The sequence below is a fragment of the Talpa occidentalis genome, unplaced genomic scaffold, assembly GCF_014898055.3.
Source record: "Talpa occidentalis isolate TD23 unplaced genomic scaffold, MPIMG_talOcc4v2.1 talOcc4.11, whole genome shotgun sequence".
In the NCBI taxonomy this organism is placed as follows: domain Eukaryota; kingdom Metazoa; phylum Chordata; class Mammalia; order Eulipotyphla; family Talpidae; genus Talpa; species Talpa occidentalis.
Window position 1 is genome coordinate 44787827 of NW_023601104.1, and position 16586 is coordinate 44804412.

Below are 16586 nucleotides of genomic sequence, written 5' to 3' on the forward strand. Positions count from 1 at the left end.
CCAGTTTCTGCACTTTACCTCTTAGATATTACATTCAAAGCTAGGCAAATAAATGCATTTGTGATTTATTATATGCATGTCCTCCTATATTTTGATACTATGTCTTATATACATTGACATTTTTAATTAAGAATTTATCATTATATAAATGGATTATATGATTGTACATGATGTTCTAGAAGAATATTTCTTTTATATTGATTCAAGACAATGTATTTTGGTTCCCACTATTACTGAATGTTTAAAAATGTGTTAAATATTTTCATTGTGCCACTTTTATGATTTGGTAAATCTGTGAGAACTCAAATAATTATGTGACTTTCTGTATAATCTCTTAATGGTAAGGTCATGTTCTGTCTCAATTAAGGACTTAGCTATCTTTAAGGATATCTGTATAGTTCTCACAACTTGCAGCAAAGTTTATACCTGCATTACACAGTCACTGGATACTTGCCTCCAAGAACATACTGTAACCTTGGGCAGAGTTGCAAGGTTTCACTAAGATCAATTTCTGAAAAGTGTCTTGGCTGAGGAATTTTAGTTAGAAACAGCAGTTAGGGGAATAATTGTCAGTCTTCAAAAGGATACCTGAGAGACATATCACAGCATCTACAACAGGTATATGGGAAGACTAATGGAAATAGGCAAACATTAGGCAAAAATAAAAGTTGTGGGTTTTGCCTCTTTTCTAATTCATATCAGGGGATAGCCACCCCAGAGAAAATGCTCAAATATCAGATGGACAGAATAGCTTCTCAGATGGACAAAAAGTAGTCTGTTTCTTTCGCCACTACAATGTTTGTACAATGACCCCATGAATAGAGTGACAAGGGTCGCAGGCATACAGACTAACATATATCCAATAGTTAGATCCCTTCTTACTAGACACTGTCTTTTTTTTTTTTAAAGGGTTGTTCACTTTTATTTATTTTTTTATAATAAATTTTATTTTTATATTCCCCCATACAACTGCACATGCCCCATTCTGACCCCAATCCCTCCCCTCCTGGCCCCCACCCCCCAAAAAGTGTCTCTGGTTCATAGTTTTTTAGGTATGGACCCTGGTGAATATTCCATTTGCCATCACATAAGGAAAAAAAAAATCCTCTCTTTAATATTGTACATGTTTAGGGATGACCAGCTTTCTACTTAGTGGCAAATTAATTACATGATACTCTTTGTACCCTGGAGAGGTTGTGGTTCACACTTAATGGATTACACACCAACTCTAAAATGGGTTATTTTCACAGTCCATAAAACTGCTGCCAGCACCACCATCTGAGGACTAGAGGAATGCCAGATATGCTGACCTGGGATTCCTATATAATATTGCCTCAAATTAAAGGACTATTTTACCACAAAGAACATGAAATAGTGGGTGCATGGCCATGATATGAATGGGGTCTGCTCCATAAAGAATCATCCAGAAGCATCCCTAATAGAATAATTTAATAGCCTATTACATTTTCAACAAATGTGCCAACTTGAAGACAACATCTGTTGGAACACTATATTCCAGAATGTGATATAGTCATTGAATAAATGGCAAATACATAGTGCTCTTCTCCAATTCCTACAATCAAGAAGGTATTAATTAAAACACACAAAAATTAAAAAAAATGAATCTATGAATCACAGAATGAAGGCAGATTTAGCTCTTCTCACCATCACTTCCAATAACCTACCATGTGATGTATGTTTCCTCCCTTATAACTCAAAGTTTTGATTGATTGGAGATCCTGAATACAACACTTTGACAAGGTTATATATACATTTTTTTATACTGGTTAACCAGGAATCAAAGGAAGGAAGTTATATGCTAAAAGAGATAGGTAACCCTTTTGTTTATCTTGAGGAACTAAAGTTTTGTTTCAAGATTGAAGCATTTGGAAATATGTCTGGAACTCAGAGGATTCACAAGTATATATTTTGTTTCTGTTCATTTATTAATAATGGTGGGCAATCTCATGTATCACAGGATGACAAGAGAGTTGGTACACACCTTGGAATGAAGGTATGAGCCTCTCTACCAGAAAATGCAGGCCATCTAAAATCTAGGCCAAGAATAGGGAAAATAAAAATTATGTAAGAAAATTGTTCTTTCTCTCCCAGGGCTTTTCTGATGGCATGGATATTCAAATATTTATATGTACATAATTTTGAAAAAGTAAAGGGTTCCAGGAGAAACCCTTAAAGAGATGATAGACAGTGGATAAATGATTCTTACAACTGCTCTTCAGGTAGGTAATTTTAGAGGTAAATTATGTGTATGTTTTTTAGAAAGAGACTTTGGTACAAATGTTGTGTGAGATGATTCACATCTGTGTCATTAAGCTTGATTACAACCCCCATTCTTGCCACCATGAACTTGAGTCTATTAAGCAAAAAGCAAAGTACCTGGAAAAGAGATAGTCTGTATTGTATGGATTGAATTTTCTCTCCATGTTACAACACCCTTTGGTGAATAGACACACAGGAAACAAATTCCCCTGTGTGCCATCTTGAGCGGTATACCGACATGCCCCTACCCGAGGCTTTCTGGTCTCATGATCGCTAAGCAGATTCTCTACATTTTTCTCTCTAAACCTAAGAAAATGTTTAATTACATAAATCAGCATGTTTATACTTTATTTTTATAATAAAAGTAGACAATCAGAAATATCACTTCATATTTTGTCAACTTGCAGGGTCCCTCTTCAGACTACTGTTTCTTCCTGGCCTTATGAAAGGTGTTTGGTTGCAGCATATCACATGCACTCATCTGTAAATCAGGTCTGATGTTTTTTCATCCTATGGACTTGTCAGAAGGAACTCTTCCAGAAGCCATCAGTGTAAGATGAAGGTAAGGTAGTAATACAGTAAAGTATGAGTCACATGAAACTTTTTATTTCTTCTGGACCTACCCAAGTCTAACTTGACCGTGTTTCATAACAATGGATTGCTTCTATACAATCCAATTTTAAGTCCTAGTAGAACAGAAAGCTAGTGGTTTCATGATGGATAGCTAATTTCTCTTTTTTTCCCAAGATTTATTTATTTATGCATACAAGAACTGGGATACAGGCCAGATGTATGGGGGGTGAGAGGGTTCACCAGAGACAGAGCAGGGAACAGAACGGGCAGATTGACCGAAGTACGCTGCTGAGGGGAATCGTGGGCGAGTCAGGAGAGGTCTGCTGTGCCAAGTGGCTGCTGTGCCACTGGCCAGCTGGCTGGCCGGGGATTTAACTAGTGGTGCAGAGGCTGCAGATAACTTCACAGGCAGGCTGCCTCTTAAACCCTTGTGCCACCAGGGAGCCCCATAATTTCACAAAAAAAAAATGAAAAAAAAAGAATTTTACAATAAAATGATGATATACTGCAGGGGAGGAGACGGGGGAGGGATCTGAGGGAGGCAGGGAGGAGCACAGGGGACTGAGGTGATGGTGCATGGGTGCATTGGTGAAGGAAACTCTATGGGGACTACACCTGAGGGGGTGGGGGAAGCAAATACTGTTTAAAAATTAACAATGATGCTAAAAATTAAAATAAATAAATAAATAAATAAATAAATAAATGAGAAAAAAAAGAAAATGATGGCATTTCTATATGTAAATACTCAAGCAGAACTTCCCTGGGAGATACAACAAAGTGAAGACAGTCTTCTGTGTCTGCTGCCAATCTAAAGTAATATTGGCATATCATCTTTGTGACTCAGAAAGTATAAGTGAAACTCTTGATACATTCAGAACAAAATATTATATAATTTAGTTTGATATATTTTTAAAAGATTTATTTACGCATATAAGAACTGGGGTACAGGCCAGATGTGTGGGAGGGAGAGAGGATTCACCATTGACATAGTGGGGAATAGAGCAGGCAGACTGAAATACAATGCTGAGGGGAGCAGCAGGCTAGTCAGGAGAGGTCTGCTGTGCCATGTGGGTAGCTCCCTGGCCAGGGATCGAACTTATGCTGTGGTGGTTGTGGAGAGCTTCATAGGTTGCGTCTTAGCCCCTGCACCACCAGGGAGGCCCCTATTTTGATATTTTCTTAAAAGTAAATTATAGTTAGGTTCGGGCTCTAGTTTTTATCCTACTGTCAATACTTGAAGGCTGAAAAGAAGTTCAAAGGGTAGACATTGTTGCAGTGGGGAGAAAGTGAAGAAAGGAAATGGAAAACCATGTATCAAGAAACAAGTGTATCTGAGAAACTAATACTTTCAGGGCAGTGCACTGAAGTCTGTTTTTAATAATTCTGAATCTCCTGATGCAAAAATCTTTGTTATGAGGGCTTCTGTTAGTAAAATATCAAAGTACCTTGAGCTCAAAGAGCAGATAAATTATTAGTTTAAGCCATTAATGATAATTTAATTTTCCTTGTCAAGAATTAGTGTGAGAAAGGAAATGGAACCAATATTGGCCAGTGATGAAGTAGTGGAAAGTTGTTAAGCTTAGATTTTTCACTGGTGTAAAGTATAGTCTGAGAAAAAATACCTCCTATCCATTCATTGGATGTTGTTGGGTCTACACAGAATACACAGAATACTAGGAAGTGTCATATAATCTTGAGGAGCAGGCGCACACACTGAGGGTGTAAAAACAAAGAAATCGAACAAACACGAACCCTTGATCCTGACATTGAATATAAATTACCCAACATTAAAAAATCCTGCCTTCTGAATTTCTTGTATATTTATCTTTGTAACTAGCCTAGAATCTAATATCAAGAGTTGCTTAAGTAATGCATTTAAATTAACCAATAAATGAAATATTTTCACAACTGAACCTAAGCAATCACCCTATTTTATTAATAGGTATATGAAAGAGGCATTTATATTTCTTTTGTTCCCAGAAGCACTTTCCATAGGGAAAAAAAAAAGAGAGTGACTTATTCAGTTTAATGTCTCTAAGATTAAATACTTTTCTAGTATAGAGGTGATTGAAAAATCATCTCTACATGATTCACAATGAATGTGTGTGCTATTTTTGGAGTATTATTTTTGGATATTATGAAGATGACATATTAAGATTTTTATCTAAGGATTTGCATAGCATTAGATTACATTCCTGGTGACAGTGAATATTAATTTCCAGTTTTTCAAATGTTTTTCTAAAAAAAAAATAAAGGTCCACATTTCTAGTTGAATATCATTTTGTGGTGAAAAGTAAAAGTATGCTACTTTGAAAATTATCTTGGCTGAACTTAAATTAATTTTCTGGTAGATAGCCAATCTAAGGGAATCTTAGAGAAAACATGATTATAAAGAATAAAGGAACAAGAGTTTTGTAGGACTATGCTTGAAAATTATCTTTGCTCTTGACACTGTAGGATGAAATATTTTTGTTTTGATTATCCAGACAATTAGATGAATATTTACTCTGAATATTGAAAAGAATCATTGGTTTTACTCTTCATGTGAAATGCTGAGCACAGTAGGGAAAAAACTCAAAGATGAACTCAAGATTCCCCCCCACAAAAGCCTTCTTACACAAACAAAAATAGAAGAATGGACTTCTCCTGAGTTTAATAACAGAGGATGCCCAGGGAATATGAAAAAGCTTTTCAGCATCATATCACTTTGTTTTATTTTTATTCAGAGGTGTTAAAGTAATAGAGACAAAGACATGTTTTCATACTATGATTAATAATGACGTGTTAATTGCCAACCCCTTGTCAAATTTGGTATTGTCCCTTATACTTGATGGATGAATGTTTTTTCTTGGATGCATTTCACTTACTTCACATTGGATGTAATAGAAATATCAGAGACTCTTGGAAAAAAGTAACTTATATGCTGAATAGGATAAACCATTATCATCAGGAGGCAAATTTTCCAAGAGGGTTTTGTTTTTTGTATAAATGTATATTAGATATAAATTTTTAAATGCATATGTCTTAAAAGCTTAGAGAATCACCTAAGAGGAAAACATTAACAAAAACAAAATAGGCTGTCTCATGAGGATATTGGGTTCTAAGTCTAAACAGTACAAAATCTAAATGGTTCTTTAAAAAATGAATTATTTGTAAAGCTTAATGAACCATCTTTTTGTTGGAATTGAGGAAGACAATATCTTCTTTATATCTTTATTTTTTTGTGTTTTTACAATGACTTATTGTTTTCTTGTATTCTGCAAAAGTTTTCTGTCTCTGTTTCTCCAGTTAAGGTAGTGAACAGCAAAGACATTAGCTTAATTCTCATAAAATGCATACGATAACTTGTACAGAAGTTTTTATTAATTTTTTGTTTTAGTGGTTAAGATTATAATACTTTGTATGACCTTGTGTAATTAATGATTACTAAGTCAATATAAAATGAGTAGAAATGTACTTATAGTGGTATTGCCTACATATCTACATATTAACATTGTGCATCATTAGTTCCAATAGAAGGTTGGGAATTCCATTTTAATTAAAAACATCTATTTAATTATTTAATATAACAATTAAAGACTAATTCATATATATCTAAACTTCCCACCCATAAACCACTTGTAATATGCTATGCTATGCTATGCTTTGCTATACAGATAGATACTCATCACCCCTACTCATTTCTTCATTTGGAATGAAAATGCTTAGCATCTAAAATAATTGAGTTAATCAAATTTCCTCATATAATGAACTGAAGTTCAATTTACAAATTACAAAGCTATATCACTATATGTCTGATAAGATATTATATGGTAGAAAATTAAGCCTTAATACCTATAATTTTAGAAACTACATGTAATATACATATTTATTAAAATGCAACTTATAAGAAAAGTGTACAATTTATAGTGAAGATAAGCAGTCATCAAGTTTCTGGCTTGAACTTTTGGCTAAATGATGGTGCTGTTTACCAAAGTAAGAATCAATAGAAAATGAGAATTTGGGGGGTGAAAATCATGAATTCATGATGAAGTACTTTCACTCATTGAGAGAGAAATGAATTATTCTCTCTTTGTCATTAAATTATATTAGGTAACTGCAGAAGGAGTGAACAGAATAGGAGATATTAGTTGCACTAAAGAAGAAAAGAAATATGGAGGATTGTTTTTCTGTGACTTTGTCAGATTTGTGATTACAGTGATAATCTTGTCCTCAGCTGCAACATTTTCTTTTGTGAGTGTGCATTTTGTTTGTTGATTTCCTTTACTGTGTAGAAGATTTTTAATTTGCTATAGTTCCATTTATTTATATATTTATGTTCTTGTTTCTCTTGCCTTTGGAGTCGGATCCAAAAGATATCATTAAGACAGATGATGTCAATACTGTGTATGTTTTCTTCTGGAAGTTTTATAATTTTATTAACATAAAATTTTTAATTAATTTTGAGTTAATTTTTTTGTGCATGGTGTGGTCCAGTGCAGATAGTGATCCAGTTTCTTGCATTTGCATGTGATTGTCCAGTTTATCCCAAACTAAATATCGAACAGTATTTAGTAAACATATGGGTAGGTTTATTTCTGGGCTCTTTGTTCTGCTCCAGTGATCTATGTCTCTCTGGTTTTATGTCAATACCACACTTTCTGATAACTGTATCTGTATATATAGTTACGGATCCCATTGAATCTGCAGAGTGCTTTTCATAATATGGATATTTTCTCATATTAATTCATCCAATCTGTGAGCATGGAATATCTTTTGATTTTTTTGCATCTTCAGTTTCATTCATCACGGTCTTTTTGTTTTCAGTGTACAGGTCTTTATCTCCTTGTTAAAATTTACTCCTAGTTTTTTTTTTTTTTTCTTTTTGATGCAATTTAAATGGGCTAATTTGTCTTTCTGGTGGTTTGATATTAGTATATAAAAATTCAACAGGATTTTCAGAAACATATTTTTAATGAGGGCATTTAATATCTTTCTTCCCATTCCTTTCATTTTCTAGTTGCCTTTTTTTTTTTTTTCATTTTCCATGTTTAGTTGTGTGAATAAATAATGTTGGACTTTTAATTTTCTCTTCTGGGCATGATTCCATTGTTTTATTTCATGAATACTCATATTGGTAAATATGGGCAAAATATCCCTGGAGACTAAAAATTAAAGTCAAACAAACTCTATCCGTCTTGTGCCCTAATCAAATCCTGAACTCTGGTCATAGCTCCTGCCTAGTAACAGCCTGTTGTAAATCAGGTGTGCTGTCAATTTGTTGTCTTCCTTTTCAACTTTGATGACTCAGCATTTTGACAGATAACTGAAGTATATATTTATGTTTTCAGTAAGAGATGTACTTTTTATGGCAGCTGCTCAAGAAAGGACAGTATTGGATCGCACAATGATAATTTCTGCCTTAAGTAAATATAACGCATAAACATAATGCAACTGTTTAAAATAAAGTCAGACCATTTATTCTGTATATAAACCTCTTCAAAACATAATCAAGTGTTACATGTGTAATATTATTAGTTTGAATTCACCAAAACATTTAAATATGATGTTTTTTCCTGTTCTTTGAATGCTAATTGTTTTTATAACTTTGTGTTCTTTAATCACAGATTAGGTGAATTTAAATTTAGTTAAAAGGTCATAAAATTATCTGTTGTAATATCTGTAGATGAAAATCAGTTCAGACCTCCAGTGTGCAGTGAAATATTCAAATCCACTGGAAGGATAGGCTGGGCAGATTAATAATCTAATCTGAACTTGAAGCAATTCTAAAGGTATGGACCATTTTTTTCAGAGGAATTAAGCAGATAGTTTGTTGACAAAACATATATAAAATAGAACTTTTAAAAGTACTTAGTAAAGATCCTTTATTATAGTCTTAGCAGCAAAGATTCTTCTGTTATATTCAGTGAGCTGAAATATAATCACTAACCTTGATTTTCATCTTTCAATAGGCTTTATTTTCCAATAGACTTTTTTCACTTGTTGCATATTCCATGTTTTTGACAAAAGTTTAACAACATGTACCTATCATTACACTATGGTACAGAATGATTTCACTGCTCTAAAAAATCCTATGCATTCTGTCTACTCATCTCTTCCCCCCTGCTCCTAATTCCTGGCAACCACACTGAATTTTGTCTCCATAGTTTGCTTTTCCAGAATGTCATATACTTGGAATCATATAGCATGCAACTTTTTCAGATTGACCTCTTACTTCATAGTGGTATCTTGTTTTAATTTGCATTCCCCTGATAAAAGCATTTTTTTAAAGATTTATTTATTTATGCATACAAGACCTAGGGTACAAGCCAGAGGTGCAGGGGGTGAGAGGATTCATCATAGACAGAGTGGGGAGCAGAACAGGCAGATTGACTGAAATACACTGCTGAGGGGAGCAGCAGGTGAGTCAGGAGAGGTCTGCTGTGCCATGTGGGTCACTTCGTTGCCTGGGATTGAACTCGTGAGGTGGTAGCTGTAGATTGCTTCATAGTGCTGATGCTTAACTACTTGCACCACAAGGGAGGTCCTGCAAGGTATAAATTTTAATTTTAACTATCAACCTCAATTTTAAGTGAAAACAAAGGAAGGTAAAATTCAGTGATTAAATATAATTTAATATAGCCTTTCAGTACTTTTTTTAAAAAAAAGAAGAAAGTAGATATCATGAATACTCTGTATAAGACTCCTGATTACCTCAGTGATTACCTAGTCAACTCCCATCCTTCCTCTCTAAACTTTAACGCCAGCTCCTTCATTTTGTAACTTCCTGCCTCAGGGCCTTTGGATAAGTTTCCTATCCTATTTGTGTGGAATGCATACTTCCTATTCACATTTTTTATTTCAACTAAAAATTACTTTACAGAGAGAACTATCTTGAGTTTTCAAGTTAGATGACTCTCTCTTCTTTCATCTTGCATCCTACTTTTACTGCATCCTGCCTTTTGACTATCATTCAATTAATAGCTTAACATCAAATGCCTTTACGTGCAAATGCATTTATATAAATGTCTTTAGCATAGAAAGGGAGATGCCATATTTATTTCATCCACTGCTGTATTCATAACATTAATAAAGTGCTTGAATAGTTTAGGTTCATAACAGCTGTTGAATGAACTGTGATGGAAATAAGGTATTTGCAAGTGGTTATGTCAGTGATCTGCACTGAGAGATCATGGGAAGAGAGAAAGAAGGCAAGATTTGGGAAAATACAGAGAGAAATATGAAAAAGAAAATGCTCTCCTACCTTTAAAAAAAGTTGCACACATGTGTTTTATAATCAGAGGAAGGGATATGCCAAAGCAGCTGCATTAAAGCACTCCCAACCTTGTTCTAATAAATTACTATTACTTTTTATATGATAGTTAAATAAAATGATGTAGGGCTTTATGATTTGAAAATTATTAAATAACAATTCATTCCTAAATAGCACACATCCCATTTTGAACAGTAAAACTAGTATCTGATTTTTTATTCAAATATTTATAAACTGTGACATAGGACAGTAATTTAAATCTTTCCCAACCTCAGTTTTCTGATTGGTATAAGACTATTCTATTTCATAAAATTATTTTGAGAATGTATATGCTCAGTAACTTAAGGTTAATAACAATGCTGTAATCATTGCTGATATTTTTGTAACATTCCCTCTTCAATATCACTGCCATATCATTAGAAGAACATTTGTCTAAGGGTAAGGAAATTGTGTCCTTTCTCAGTAATGGAAAACAGTCTTGACGAATCTTCCATTTCAGTGTTGGAATCTCAAAGATGGGAAAGTAGTATTTGTCTTGTCAACAAAAATAAAGGTTCTTGTGAGACCCAAATGAGTGAATGTGAAGATTTGAACACTTCAAGTTATTATTATTCATATTACAGCTTAGCTTGGACGTATGCATAGATTTGAAATAAAATTGTAATGAGAACAAGTTTAAATGTTTAAATCCTTTAGGCAAAAACTTTTGTTCAATGGCCTTTTAGGTTATAGAACAAGGATAGTAATTTCAAATTGTATGGTTTGATCAGTCCAGTAGACAACTATTTTGGACAAAAATATTTTAATGAACAGGTTCTGAAAGTACTTAGTCTTCTTGATTTTAATGAGCTACTTTGGTCATCTATATTATCTTATGTGAAATTTCTTGTGTTGCCATTTCTCTTCATTTTGTAAAGGGATACTCAAATGTTTGCAGGTCCACCTTTGATTACCTTTGCTTCTGATACCGTTGGAAAATATGTCAGCAGTTTATTGTGTTTTATAGTATAACATGCTGTGCAATATAGTATTACACTTAGATTCCCTATTCATAGTTTTTTTTTTTTTCTTGTGCAAAAGAAAAAAATCTGGTTTATTTAAGAATCTTACAGTTTCGGGCATCCCCTGGTGGCACAGCAGTTGAGCGCTGGGCTGCGAGGCTGCCTGCAGCCTCTGCAATGCCGGTTTGTTCCCTGGCCGCCGGCGAGGGTCCCACCAAAAAAAAAAAAAAAAAAAAAAAAAAGAATCTTACAGTTTCACACAAACCTCTTTCTTTATTCATGAGACAAACTAATATGGTGGAAAAATATAGACCTTGAAGTCAGTGAAACTTGGGATTGATTGCAATACTAGTTTTTCAGTTAATGGTTTTTGTTAGTTGAAAGAAATTGCCAAATGGGGCCTCCCCTAGTGGCGCAGCAGGTGAGCACTGGGCTGCGTAGCTGCCTGCAGCCTCTGCAGCGCAGGTTCAATCCCCAGTCCCCGCAAGGGTCCCACATGGGCCCCTGGTGAGGGTCCCACATGGCGTGCAGACCTCCCTTGCCGGCACCCGCTGCTCTCCTCCGCAGTGTATTTCGTCGGTCTGCCTGTGCTGTTATCCGGTCTGGCTCTGGTGAATTCTCTCACCCTCCCGCGCTTCTGACTGTACCCAGTGCTTGTATAAATAAATAAGTCTTTTTTTTTTAAAGAAATTACCAAATGTTTTGTAAGCTACTGATTCTTTTTTTCTGTAGTATGGACACAATAGTGGTTACACAGGAATACTATGGAAATAAATGAGATAATATGCGGCACGTAAACAATCAGTGCTATACAGAGATCAAAACTACTCAGTTTTTGTTTTATCCTCACTCCAAATTATATACATATAGAAGGGAATGGTGTGCATAACTTTACCTACCACCCTCATTTACTTAGAGAGCAGTTAACTACAAGCACAATGGGGATTAAGTGTCTACTTCTGGGGTATAGAAGTGACGTTATAGGGAACAGCTGAATCCGCAGTGTCAAAAGAGAAAAGAGGTGCTTACTGCTATGCATACAAATTTATCTAAACAAACGAAACAAGTGGACTGCTTAGTCTGTGTAAATTAATTTTATATAGAGATTGCTGGTAGGCATGTCGGATCTTGGAGGAGTTTGAGTCTGCTATTTAAAAGATATTGGAGATTTTCTAACTCTAAATGGAAAGGAGGTCTAGTAAATTTTATAGCTATGACTTGTGAAAAGATCCACATGCCCATTGTAGTTATATAGATTTGAGGAAAATTTCTGCATACGTGAGAGCAGCAGTAGAAAGAAATCTTTTCTGCACATCGACCTGTGTTAGGACAAGGCATATACATATTTTTGGATGATGTGTTTAAAACTTAATGTGCAGAGATGGTTTTACCTCCTACCCCAAAAAAATTCTGTGAATAAGAGTATCAGTATCCATACCATATATTTATAAAGCACTTAGAATGTTCCAAGGACAGTTAAATATGAATTTTATGACACTTGTGAGATATTATATCACTTTTACAGAAGTATAAACTAAGACTTAAATAAACCAACACACCGCAAATTCATGGTGAAAAACTGATGAAGCCAATACTTGAACTCAGAGTTACATGAGATCCTAGTCTCTTACTCATGATTGGCAGGGAAGAGAACCTGAAAGAGAACTCATTATAAATGAGAGTGAAGTGGACCAAGATCAATATCAGGCCTTCACTGTTTCTGAATATATCTTAATTTAAATGAATTATAGAACTTTTATATAATAAACCAACATACCAATTCTGTGTGTGTTGATCTGGATCAATATATAAGTTATTTTTCAAGAAAAAATATACAAGATGTACTTTCATGTTAAAATTTCTATAAAATAATATTTTTGCTGCATGGAAAATTTCAGGTAGTGTATACATGAATCGGACATGATGACACATGGGCAGTAGTACTGAGTAGACAACAGTGATGGAAAAGGTGCCCTGACTTTTCTCCAGTATCTTTTATGCTTGAAATAGTTTAAGTATTTTAAACTTAAAATAGTTCCGCAAACTATTACATTTTCAGATTTAGAGAGCACATTAAACTTTTCTGAATGTGGTCTATGTTTTTTAAAAAAAACAACCCTTGTGTTTTATATAAGAAAGGAGATTAGTAATATAGGTAGAGACAGTATTGATTTATGCATATCGCTACCTCCTCAGTATTCTAGATAATCTCCTGGTTTAGTTTTTGTCAGCAGAAAGTATGATTAGCATTTAGTCAAGGTATTATTTTTTATCTAGAAATTGAAAAATGTGAAATCTTTTAAAGGAGTAAAAACAGAGCATTCACCTATTTTACTCAAGCAACTTATACTTTCAAAGTGGTGAAAAGGCCAGATTGATAACACTTAACTGGTACATAAAAACAATTAATCTTTAATCTCCTATTAGAGAGTTCAGTTTAGGAATCAAGGAAACTTTTCTTTTTAATCAGTCTTGGATGATTAGTGACTTTGTAGAATGATCATTTTCCAAGTATAGCAATGCATTGTTAGAATAAAAACAGGGGGAAAGATTAAGGAGTTTAATTTACTTGGCATGTTATAACTATGTTTATTAAAATACTAAGAATTACAGCAAAACTTTATCATTTGTTAATATTACTTTTGCCTCAATGGGGGTTATATTGAGAAAGCAATAATCTAGACATAAAGGCCACTGCCAAGCTGCATTTAAAAAAAAAATATTTTTATACTTTCTTGTAAAATAACCCCCTGGGTACTTAAAATGAAATCTACTTCTTTTTTGAATATAATTCCTCCTCCTCCCTCAGTAAGTTTTCTATCTTTTTTTTTTTATTATTGCAGTATTGTTCAGAATAAAAACACAAGTTCAGAATACTTATATATCAATCACCAAACCTTATGTCATTAGAGATGGGATAAAGAAGGCTGTGTATTATTTCTCAATAAAAGTTATGTTTCTTAATGCCATGCTTGGGATCTTCCTGTAGATTTTATTATGAAATTAACTAAATTTAGGAAATATATGCAGACAATGAATTAAAAGTAGAAAATCCTCGTTCAATGAAAAGAAACATTTCTCCTCCCAAAAATAGAATTGAGGCTTTATAAAGGGGATAAGCTAAAGTGATTTTAGCTTACCAGCTTAGTTTACCAAGTCTTACAACTTTTGCCTATGTTAGGAGTCAAAAATGTGTTTTCAGAATCAATAAGTAACCCTTGGTTTCCAAGCATGAAAGCTGACAGAGAGTTGGTTTTGATAAAGTTGAGATGTGCAAAATAAATACCAAAGAAATGCAGGCAGTTTTCTAAGCATTTGTCATGACATTGGTATATTATTTAATACCTTATGATGGAAACTATCTTTGCTATGAGAAAAATGGTATTATATTTAGAGAGGACAAGAACATATTTATCAGAACCAGAATAATATTTGTTAGGGTTTCCTGAGAGTTTGAAGAAAAAAAATGGACTAAAAATCTTGGACAAAGATATATTCTATGCTTCCAAACACAGCTTGTCTTACCAGCCTGCTCTTGAGATTTATGCTCTGTGTAGTAGGATCTATAATTTTTTTTCTGTATTAAGAATTTTATGTCTGTCTATTAGACACATATCTTTTAGTGGATTAGTTACGGTTTGTTAGAACTTTTAGAATTCCCCAAGTACTCACATGGTCCACTTTATAGAATGTAAAGAAGTCTATAGAACAAACTGACCAAATTTAGACTAAGATAGGGTTTTTAAGGAGTGTGCTTAAGATACGTTTACTTTATTCGTATAACTGTGATCTAAGAGATCCAGAAATCAGCTTTAACCAAAAAAGTTTGCTTCTTTATCTGCTTATAATATGAAGACACCAAAAGGATTATATACAAATTATTAAAATCACATCTTGCGTAAGGTCAAATTACTAGATACTATTTAGCTCTTTAATTCTTATAAATATATTTATATGGTAAACACTATGTAAATCATTTTCATGAAAAGTTATACTTAAAAATCCAGTCATGACTCACATGATGAGTATAAAAATCTCCTCATCACAACCTTCGCAGGGATAACCAGTTTCCCTCTTTAATTCTCTTGATTACTTCAGTACCTCTAAATAAAATAATTATATGACTGTTTCTCTTTCTTAATTAAATATAAACATATATTTACTTGTTATTATATTATTTCCATTGTAGTTTCCCTGTACTACAAAGCTATCATTGATAATGTTTAATGATTTAAGTAATGTGTTTTAAATTTGCCTACTCATTTTTATTTATACATTTTAATTTTACAAATAGTAAAATTCATTATTTTTGACAAATTTACAGAGTTGGGTATCTACCACAGTCAGCAAGGGGCAGAGCTATTCCATCACCCAGAATATTCCCCTGTGCTGCTTCTTTGTAATTAACCCCTCTAGCCCTAAAACCTGGCATCTCTCATCTGTTCTCATTCTCTATAATTTTAGCTTTTCCAGTATGTCATGCCAGTGGAATCAAGAAATGTGTAGCCCTTTGAGCTGTACTTCTTTCCCTTTTCTGAGTTTATTTGAAATCTCTGCACAGTGTTGCTTATATCAATTATCTGCTCCTTATTGCTGTGTAGTTTTGGATCCTATGGATTCACTACAGTGTGTTTATCCTTTTACCAGGTAAAGGACACTTCACAAACTTTTAATATCACCTGTCCATTGCAGTATTCTGTGTTGATAGGGAAAAATGGCTAAATTTAGGCCCATACCATGTGCAGTTTGGCTAGTAGTATATAAAATGGTAACTCACATTTATATAACATATTAATGATCTAGTGGTTTTCTCAAAGACATTAGAATCTGTCATTTTTACATGTTTTAGAGTTTATGAATGTTATTTGCAAATGTTTGAGCAATAAAATAGTTAAATTATAAAATACCTTCTGTAAGGGTGCTCAAAGAACTATGTGTATGTAATAATTGCAACATTATAAAAATGTAATATGCAATCACCCATTAAAATTAATTTAAGGAGAAAAAATTTAGAATAGTGTTATATAAATGTAAAGAGGATTAATTGTGAATTAAAAAAAAAAAGACTGAAAATTTATGAAATGCAAGGACTAACACGACTCAAGCCGAGCACATTTGTCTTTGGGAGAGGAATTATAAACATATTTGGCAGTAAACTGAAAATGCTTATAAGTCGTTTCAACATAATGCTACATACACCCTGAATGATTTTATTGGTTTTATAACTTTAAAGCCATGACCCAGTGCCTTGTATGTGCTTTTTTTGCAAATTTATAAACTCATTATGAAGTGACCAAATATTAAAGAGCTACAGGGAATCTACTACTGCCTCCAAATGTTACCTCTGATGTTTAAAACTTTCTAGTAGAAACTGCCTGCTTTAACTATCAATAGAAATTGATTAAATACTATGGTGCTGTGTGGCGAAGTGAAACAGAGTGTTTTTACTCTCTGTAAAGGTCATGATTGGATTATTTTGA

General features: G+C 33.6%; 1 long non-coding RNA gene across 3 annotated transcripts in view; it reads left to right on the top strand.

Annotated features, from left to right (window-relative positions):
* The window catches only part of LOC119238980 (uncharacterized), a 511870-nt gene that overhangs the window by 439306 nt on the left and 55978 nt on the right, over positions 1-16586 (top strand). For 2 of the 3 annotated variants that reach the window (XR_008549721.1, XR_008549720.1), the window contains 2 exons: positions 2113-2240; positions 2688-2842. This is a non-coding gene — a long non-coding RNA (uncharacterized LOC119238980). Of the gene's footprint in view, positions 1-2112; positions 2241-2687; positions 2843-6945; positions 7004-16586 lie in introns of those variants that run through there. The other variant, XR_005123719.2, reaches the window with a different exon arrangement.